Genomic DNA, 10,498 nt, shown 5'->3' with positions numbered 1-10,498 from the left:
AAAAGAAAGTAAGCTGTTTAAATTGGGAAAATAAAGCATAGTAAAAATAATCAGTAATGTTTTACTCAAAAATCATAAAATTCTATTTTGCCAGTTCAGTCTTATGTTCAAACTCTCTTCTGTTGAATATGCAGTGTTGCTGTGGTCCAGTCTTTCCATTTAAATCCTGGAAGTTAACATTCTATGTTGTTATTGATATTTCTTGTCCCTAGCATTAAATTGGTCGTTTTCTTGGTTGCCTTTTGTTCTCTTATTTCTGTATCTTTAGTTTTACTGGTTGAGCATTCCTTTCAGAACTTCTTGAAGAGTGGGTCTGCTGTTAGCAAATTCTTCCAGGTCTTGTTTATCTGTGAATGTTGTTTATTCTTTTTTTCCATATGAAAGATAATCTTGCTGGGTATAGTATTCTTGGTTGAAACTGTTTTTCACTTAACGCTTTGAATATATTTTCCCATTCTTTTCTTGCTCGCATTGTTTCTGATGAGAGGTCTGAGGTTAGCCTGATTGGATAACCTTTGTAAGTAACCTGACCTTTCTCTCTTGCCAATTTTAGTATCTTGTCTTTATCTATAGATTTGACTCGTCTGACTATGATGTGCTTTGGAGAAGATCTTCTTGGGTTGATTCTATTAGGGGTCCTTTGTATTTCTTGGGTCTGGATATTTGAATGCCTCTTTAGATTTGGAAAGTTTTCTTCCAAGATTTCATGGAATAGATTATCAATGCCCTTATTAGTTTCCTCACCTTCTGGTATACTAATTATCCAATCAATGCCCTTATTAGTTTCCTCACCTTCTAGTATACTAATTATCCAAATGTTTGGGTGCTTAATGCTCTCTAGTATTTCTTGTAGAGTATTCTCATTTTTGGGGGTTGTTTTCTCAGTTTTTCCAGTTGTTTTTTTCTAGCTCAGAAGTTTTGCTTTCAACATCCTAGATTCCATTTTCTGCATGGAATAATCTGCTTTTAATATTTTCGAGGGAGATTTTGATTTCCTGAATGGCAGCCTTCATCTCTAATAGCTCCATTTGATTCGTTTTCATGGTGTGTATTTCCTCTTTCAGATCATGAAAGAACTTCAACACCTCTTGGAACTCGTCTCTTTTCTCCATCATCATCTGGAGTTCATTATCTCTCAGCTCTTTCATCTCATTTAGTTTTGTCACTATGAATATTCTGAAGTCTTTATCAGACATTTCCATGAATTCTATTGTACTGTCTGTAGATTATGAAGGAAATATCTTTCCCTTAGGGGAGAGATATTTTCTTGGTTTCTTATGTTTCTTGTGCCTCTGCTATTGTTTCTGGTCATTCTGTTACAAAATCTCTCCTCTACAGTGCTTAGCAATGTGGTATCAACAGTAAGATTAAGAGTTCATATTTATAGAAAGAAATTTCTCCATTAAAGCAGGAGGTTCAATAAGTGTTGAGGATTTCAATTACTCTAAAATGATTCAGATGCTTGCCTACTGTGCACCGAAGCCTATCTTGTCTGAATATTTTGGGAGTCTAGGACATGGACTTAGAGCATGGCTTCCCTGAATGCACCAGGACACACCTCAGCTTTAAAATGGCTTCTTGTCTAAATATTTTGAAAGTCTTGGAGACGGGTTTAGAGCATAGTATCCCTAGAGGACTAATATTCTGTCATTGGAAACATCTCTGTCAATACCTCTCTCCAGTTCACCTTTTCCTCCAGCCCTCCCTACTTTCTCTACCCAATGTGCAGTTTTTTTGTTTTTTAAGAAAGATTTTTGCTATAGGGCATGTACCAGAGAGAGAGGCAAACAGAGAGACACAAAGTGAGAAATCACCCTCTAGGGGATGACCACACCATAATCCCTTCTCCTCTATTCCCCTGTCAGGATCTTGGGTACACATGCACAGACACTTGGAGTGAATTTTAAGCCGCTTGGTCCAAGACTTGAACTGTAGTCAACCATATGGGAATCCAGCAATGTAACCATTATACCATCTGCTGGTCCCATACTTGTTCAGTTTTCTGAGAAAAAGATTTTTTTAAGAATTATTTTATTTAAATGTATGTATGTATGTATATATGTATATAACCAACCAACCAACCAACCAGAGAAGGACAGAGTGAGAGACAGATGGAAAGTGAGAAAGCAAGTTGCCAAGTCTGGGACTCAAACTGTGGTTGGCCATATGGGAGTCCAGTACCCTTAACCACTATATCACCTGCTGGCCCCATCCAAGAAAAATTTTTGATATGGGATTATTGTCAAAGGATATATGATTAGATTTTCTTTATTAATTATTACTAAATAGGCCACATACATATATTAGTACTGTATGTAATTTAAATAATACAGAATAAAACCCATGTACCTACTTCTTAGCTTAAGAAATAGAAAATTGATCCAGTCTGACACAGTGATAAGACAATGCTCCATGATCCTGAGGCCATATGGGAGGGTCCCAAGGTCTCCCTGCGCATGCCAAGTGTGTGTGTGTGCCAGAGAGCCTGGCTGACTGATGCTGCTGGTAGGATCATGATATGAGGATTTTGTGGAGGGTGCCTGTCTCTTTCTCTCTGTCTCCATCATGGAGAAATAGATAGACTTAAAAAAAAGGCAATAGAAAATTGTGAGTGTCATTATAGACCCTTGAGGGCCCTTGCATGATGGTATCTATCTATCTAGATATATATCTACGTCAAAATGTTTGTATATGTATAGTCTCAACTTTTATGAATGGAGATGTATACTTTATGGAAATGAATGGAATGTATACTTTATGACTTTTTTTTTCAGCTCAATTATGTTTATATTTATCCACACTGAATTTTGTAGCTATGGTTCACTGATTAGTTTTTTCCTTTTCGAGAGATTTTCACTATAGGGCACATTTGCTTATTGGAGAGAGACAGAGAGTGAGAAAGTGAGAAATCACCCCCCCACACACACACCACCAGGAGGGATGGTCACACTGCAGTCCCTTCTCCTCCATTCTCCTCTTGGGATTTTGGGTATGCACACACATGCACCCAGCATGGATTTCAAACCTCTGGGTGTGGGATTCAAACTGTGGTTGGTCTTGTGGGAGTCCAGCGCCTCAACTACCATACCACACCACCTGCTGGTTCCCACTGGTATTTTTTTAACTGATGAAATGTAATCTTTTCCACCGCATAAACCATAGTTTATCCATTGATAGTCATTTGAGTTGTTTAGGTTTTTAAGCTATTATAAATGTTACTGGCCCCGGGACCAGCAGTTAGTGTAATGGCTATGTCGCTGGACTCCCACGTAGTTGACCGCGGTTTGAGTCCCAGACACGATGGCTTAAACTCATGCGGTGCATGTGTGCGTGCATGCCCAAGATCCTGAGAGAAGAATGGAGGAGAAGGGATTGCAGCATGGCCATCTCCCCTTGGGGGTGATTTCTCGCTTTCTGTCTCTCTGTCTCTCTCTGTCTGGCGAGCGCATGCGCCCTATAGCAAAAACCTCCCCAAAATAAAATAAAATAAAATAAAATAAATGTTACTGGCCCCATGGCTTAATGGCTAAGGGAGCCATTTCCCATATGGCTGACTGCAGCTCCAATCCCAGCCCCAGTGGCTAAAAATATATGCTAGGTACATGTACATGTGTGCTCCAAATTCTGGCAGGATGGAGAAATGGAGAAAGTATTGTGTTGTAATCACACCCCATTGCATGGTGCTTTTTCTTCTCTCTGTCTCTGGAGAACACACGTGCCCTCTGGCAACTATAAAAAATAAATATAAAAATTTTTGCTGTTATAAACCTTATTATATGTGACTGCTGGTACACATATGCTAGAGTTAATGTAGAAAATATAGCCAGGAATTTACTAGATAGTGCTATTTTACCTTCCAAAGGGCTGTACTAGCTTACAAGTCTAACAGCTGTGTAAGAATGCACATTGTTAGGGCCTGAGGTGGTGTGGTTGTTAAGGTGCTGGACTCCCACATGGCTGGCCATGGTTCAAATCCCAGATCTGGTGACTTGCTTTCTCTCTCTCTCTCTCTTTCTGTCTCTCTCTGGTCAAATTGAAGAAGAATAGTAAAATAACACTCAGAATTGACAAATTAAAAAAAATTAACCAACTTGATGGGTATGAGCTACATCCATATATTTATAATCTGAACTTTCTTTATTACTAAAAAGATTGAATATCTTTTCATGCTTATCATAGCCATTTGGATTTCTTCTTCTGTGAAGTATTCATCCAAGTGTTTCGCACATTTTGGATGAGTTTTTCATTTACATAAATATTTATAGTTTATATTTTTTAGTTTTAAGCCTTTAGGTATGGGAGTCGAACTCCTGATACAGCCACTCCTCACTTAACATGCTACCTATTTAATGACTTCTAGGACTTAAGACTACTTCTCTAGTGCAGGTCCCCTTTCTCAATCTGTGAATCTCAGAAATCTTTTGTTATCAATCTCTGTTTTGTTTATGCAGTTATTTAGTATTCACAACATGAAGCATTCACAGTCACACAAGACTACATATTTTTGTTTATAAAATTGTACCTTATTATGCACCCATAAAATACTCAGAATAAATAAAAATGATTATGCCATATTTATATTATTGTGTTGTGGTCTATCTTGTTGCTTTCTGGTGTTTATCTCATGTATACCTTTTGTATGGATAGAATTACATTATTCTAGTGTGTTGCATGCTATCTGTTGAAAAATACATACTCTATGGCACCACAGTGCACTATATGGCATCCGCTTTTAAACTTCTTGCTTATTGACCAGTTGGCTTAATGACCTCATCATAGGAACAGAACTTGGTTGTTAAGTGGGGAGTATCTGTATTTTGTTTTAAGAATCCTTTCTATGTTCTAATAGCATATAGATATTACAAAATTATCCCCTAAAGATTTTCCTTTTAGGGCCAGCCCCTTAGTGCAGTGGATAAGCCTTGTGTCTAGGGAACTGATCTCATATAGCCCACCACAGTTTGAATCTCGTCCCAGTGGCTTGAAGAACATACTGTGTGTGTGTGTGTGTGTGTGTGTGTGTGTGTGTGTATGTATGCCTGAAATCCTGACAGGAAGGAGAAATGAAGGAAAAAAGGATTGTGGTGTGACTATGCCTCATTGGTGAGTGCTTTCTCTCTCTCTCTCTGGCAAAAAAAAGAAATAAACAAAAAAAGATTTTTCTTTAATATTTAGATAAAGGATTGTGGTGTGACTATGCCTCATTGGTGAGTGCTTTCTCTCTCTCTCTCTGGCAAAAAAAAGAAATAAACAAAAAAAGATTTTTCTTTAATATTTAGATCTGTAGTCCTATTGGAATTAATTTTTTTTTTTTGAAGAGCTTTTTGCTATAGGGCGTGTGCGCTCGCCAGATGGAGACAGACAGAGAGAGAGAACTAGCAAGAAATCACCCCCCAGGGGGGATGGCCACGTTGCAATCCCTTCTCCATTCTCCTCTCGGGAGCTTACGCACGCACGCACATGCGCGGCGTGAGTTTTAAGCTACCGGGTCCGGGACGCAAACCGCAGTCAACTATGTGCGAGTCCAGCGACATAGCCATTATGCTAACTGTTGGTCCCAGGAATTAATTTTGAAGATTATTTAAATTTAATTTGTGTTTTATGGGAAATCATATTTCCTAGAGTATCTGTTGAGTAAATAATCTTTCTTTGCCTATTGTTCTGTTATCTCTTTTTTTAAAAGAATTACTTTATTTAATTTTATTTATCATTATTATTATTTTTTAATTTAACCAGAGAGAGACAGAGAGAGAGGGAAAGTGAGAAAGCAAGCCACCAAATCTGGGACTAAAAACTGTGGTAGGCCAAGTGGGAGTCCTGCCCAAATGGGAGTCCAGCACCCCAATCACCACACCACCTGCCAGCCCCTGAATGTTACTTCCTTTTTTTGAAATTATTTTATTTAACTTTATTTATTTATTTAACCAGAGAGGGAGGTAGGGAGGAAGAGAGAGAAAGAAAGCTGCCAGGTCTGTGACTCAAACCCATGGTCAGCCATGTGGGAGTCCAGCATCCTTAGCCATGGCCACCTGCCAGCCCCTGAATGTTGCTGCTTTAGACACACACACACACATACACTATACACACATAAAATATATCAAGTTTTTCATATATGTGTGTATCTAATTTGGGGCTTAATTCTATTGATCTCTATTTGCATATACTATTAATAGTACCACACTGCCTTAAAAAATATATATTATGGGAGGGACAGCAAGTGGCACAGTGATTAAAGGCACTGGATTCCCACATGGCTGACCGTGGTTCGAGTCCTGGACCTGGCAACTTGCTTTATTGCTTTCCCTTTCTCTCTGTCTCTGTCTTTTAGAGAAAATCTCTGCATCTTGTTTATACTCGAGAATTTTTTATTTGCCCTTTGACCATCTAAATAAAGTTCAGGATCCATTGATCAATTTCTACCAGAAATTTTGAGAAATATTCTGTGACCTTGAATATAATGTGTGTATTCCAGTTGTTGAGCATAGTATTTGATGCATGCTTATTAAATTTTTTAACTGTATTGATTAAATCTTCTGTGTCCTTACTGATTTCATTTAAATCTCTGTGAGTAACTAATTACTGGGAGGAATAAGATAAAAACCTCTACTGTGGTAGTAAATGCAGAAATTATTTCCTATAATTATGGTAACTAGTTCTTTATATTTTAAAGATATTTTATTTGGTCATATGTTTTTGGAATTGTTTTATCTTCTGGTAAATTTTTCTTTATATTATTACTGCCCTCCTTAAATCCAGTGATAATCTGATTAAGCAAAACAAAATTATGCTTAATGTTGTTATAGTCATATTACCCTTCTTTTGTTAACATTCACATGGTGTATTATTTTTCTATTCTCTTAACTCTCTTTTTGTATATTTCTTTTGTAAAAGATATATGGTACATAGCTAAATATATTTTTTACTCTAGTGTAATCATCTTTCTTTTTAAAAAAGAATTATTTACTTAACTTTATTCTTTTAAAGAATTATTTATTGGACCAGCAGGTGGTGTGGGATTAAGGCACTGGACATTCCCACATGACCAACCATGATTTGAGTCCTGGACCTAGTGGCTTGCTTTCTTACTTTCCTTCTCTCTGTGCATCAGTCTTTCTCTGGTCAAATTAAAACAAATGAATGAAATAAAATAAAATAAAGAATTATTTCATTTTAATTATTTTTATAAGTAAAATGACTTCTTTTTTATTTTATTTAACTGTATTTTGTTTATTTATTTTAATTTGAACAGAGGACAAAGAGAGAAAGTGTGAGAGAGAGAGAGAGAGAAAGTGAGAAAGCAAGCCAACAGGTCCAGGATTCAAACGGCGATTGGCCATGTGGGAGTCCAGTGCCCTTAACCACCATGCCACTTGCCAGCCCCTAATTTTATTTATTCTTTATTAAAAAAAAGAATTTTTTTATTAATTAATTTTCTTTTTTATTTTTTTTTAAATTTACTACAGGGCACATGTGCTCCCCAGAAAGACAGAGAGCGAGAGCGAGAGCGAGAGCGAGAGAGAGAGAGAGAGAGAGAGAGAAGGGAAAGTGAGAAATCAAGCCACCTGGTCCAGGACTTGAAATGCAATTGACCATGTAAGAGTCTAGCACCTCAACCACCATGCCACCTGCCAGCCCTCCTTCCTTGATACTTTTAAGAACTTCTTTCTCTTTGTCCTTGTTATTCTGTATTTTGACTATGATGTATCTAGATGTAAATCTCATACTGATATCTCTATTTGGAATTTATTTTGAGTTTTTAGAAAGAATTATTTATTTAGTTTATTATTAGTATCATTATTATTATTTAATTTGCTATAGGGCATGCACACTAACCAGAGAAAGAGAGAGGGAAAGTGAGAAAGCAAGATGCCAGGTCCAGAACTCAAATGGCAGTTGGCCATATGGGAATAAAGAACCTTAACCACCACACCACTTGCTGAATGTTATTTTGATTTTTATATCTAACAGTTCTGGTCTTTAATGGACTCTGGGTAATTTGCAGCCTTTATCTCTTCATATTGCCTTTCTCTCACTCACTGTATTTTTTTTCCCTAAAATTCCAGTTACATTTGCCTAAAACTTTCTAGCTCATTAGAGAGAAATGAATGCTTCCAGCTTCAGTTCTTTCTGTACTTGAAAGTGCTTTCTGGAGTCATTTCAACCTCCGGACACTTACTTTAATTTCTTGCCTCCTTGGTTATATATCCAAAGTTTTGTTTTGATTTTGCTATATTTTCTATTATATCGTAAGCTTTTATTGAACCAGGGAGGTTCATCATTGTAACTAGTTGGCTGAACTGCAGGATTACTGTAGGTATCTCATAAAAGTAGAATTATACATATTTTTCCTTTCGTAGCTCATTTCACTTACCATAAGGTCCTTAAGATTCATCCATTAATTTTCTTGCCTCCTTTTTTATTTACCAGAGGCCACATGCACTCACTAAAGAGAGACTGAGAGAGAAAGAGAGGGAAAGTGGGAAATCATGCCCTAATGGGGATGGCCATACTATAGCCCCTTCTCCATTATCCTCTCAATTTTGGGCATGCACACACAGGCACTTGGTGGGTTGATTTCATTTATCCTAATTTCTTATTTTTTAAAGAATTATTTTAACTTTATGTATTTGTTTATTTATTTTAATTTTACCAGAGAGGGACAGAGTAAGAGAGATAGAGAGAGAGAGAGAAAGCAAGACACCAGGTCTAGGATTCAAATTGCAGTTGGCCATGTGGGAGTTCACTGCCCCTAGCCAACATGCCACCTGCTGGCCCAAATTTATCCTAATTTCAGTTCTTGTTTGTTTGTTTGTTTGTTTCTTTCTTTCTTTCTTTCTTTTTTTTTAGTTTTTTTTTGTCATGGGGTGCATGCACACACTGGAGAGAGACAGAGAGAGAGGGAAAGTGAGAAGTTACCCCCTAGAGAAGATGACCATGCCACAATCCCTTGTTCTCCATTCTCCTTCCAGGAATCTGAGCACTGCATGCACATGTGTCCAACATAATTCTCAAATTGCTGGGTCCAGGACTTGAACCATGGTTTGCTATGTGGAAATCCAATGCCTTAACTACCACATCAGCTGCTGGCCTCCAGCCTAGCATATTTTTTCAAGCTTCCAGGTTCAGGACTTGAAATACAGAGTCAGCCATGTGTGATCCAACATCTTAACCACCATGCCATCTGCTGGCCTCCTCCAACTTCTTTTTCAAGATTGTTGTGGTTATTCAGGGTCCCTTGAGATTCCACATGAATTTTAGGATCAATTTTTGTACTTCTGGATACAAGTTTTTGGGGTTTTTTTTTTTTTTTTCCATTTAGGGCTATCTTCTTAGCACAGAGATCATTCAGTATTCAAGAGAAGCAGGGTACCACATGGCAATGATTATTTGAATCCTTAGCCTGAAACAAGCTGGGCATGCACCCAAGATCTGATAGACTGGAGGACTGAAGGAAGGGGATCATAGCATTACCAGACCTTGTGGACGATGCCCATCTTACTCTTACTTGAAGATGTGTGCACACATGCTCTGTCATTACTAGAACAGATCTGAAAATAAAAGTTTGTTTCATGAGAGAACAGGATACAACTCAGCAAGGTCTTGTCACACCACGATCTGTACTCCACCACCCTCCTCAAGCCTTTTGGCCAGCTAGGATCATGGGTATGTGTGTATATATATATACATATATGTATATATATATATACACATTTGCCAGGATGTTTTAAGTCAACCTGAGATCTGAATTTGGATCTTCCACATTGCTCCAGCATTGCAGTGCTGTGTGCTACTGTGGCAACATAGCTGAGCCAATTGTTGGGATTTTCATAGGGATAGCACTGAATTTGTAGTTTATTTTTCATAATATGGACATTTTAACAATATTAAGTCTTCCAGTCTGTTCACATGGATGTTTTTCCATACTGGTGTCTTTCAGAAATGTTTTGTAGTTTTCAGTGTACAAGGCTTAGTGCCCCCTTGGTTAAGTTATTCTCATGTATTGGGTCATCAGAAAAGTCATGGTACATTTTTGCATAGAAAAGCATAGAGAAATACATCATGACTTTCCTGATGACCTAATATTTTATTCTTTGTGATGCTATTGTAAATTAAATTATTAAAAAAATTTTTTTTTGACTATTCATTGTTATTATATGAAATACAACTGATTTTTGTGTGTTGACGTATCTTGCAACTTTGTTGAATTTTTTTCATTAGTTCTAACAACTTTTTTTAGAATCTTTGGGACTTCTACATATAAAATCATATTGTCTATGATAAGAAATAACTTTATTTTGGGCCCAGCAGGTGGTATGTTGATTAAGGTGCTGGATTCCCACATGGGCAACTGCAGTTTGAGTCCCAGAACTGGTGGCTTGAAAATTACACCAGATGATGGGACCAGCAGTTAGTGTAATGGCTATGGTGCTGAACTCCCACATAGTCGACCGCAGTTCGTGTCCCGGACCCGGTGGCTTAAAACTCATGCCAGGCATGT

The 10,498-nt window shown here is 37.5% G+C and overlaps 1 protein-coding gene across 1 annotated transcript in view; it reads left to right on the top strand.

The window, feature by feature from the left end:
• The window catches only part of LOC102491431 (zinc finger protein 793), a 73,472-nt gene that overhangs the window by 10,454 nt on the left and 52,520 nt on the right, over positions 1 to 10,498 (top strand). The gene's annotated exons all lie outside the window — the stretch shown is intronic.

The sequence above is a fragment of the Tupaia chinensis genome, unplaced genomic scaffold, assembly GCF_000334495.1.
Source record: "Tupaia chinensis unplaced genomic scaffold, TupChi_1.0 Scaffold143654_1, whole genome shotgun sequence".
Classification (NCBI taxonomy): domain Eukaryota; kingdom Metazoa; phylum Chordata; class Mammalia; order Scandentia; family Tupaiidae; genus Tupaia; species Tupaia belangeri.
The sequence above is the reverse complement of the archived record's forward strand: the minus strand, read 5'-3'. Positions and strand labels throughout refer to the sequence as shown.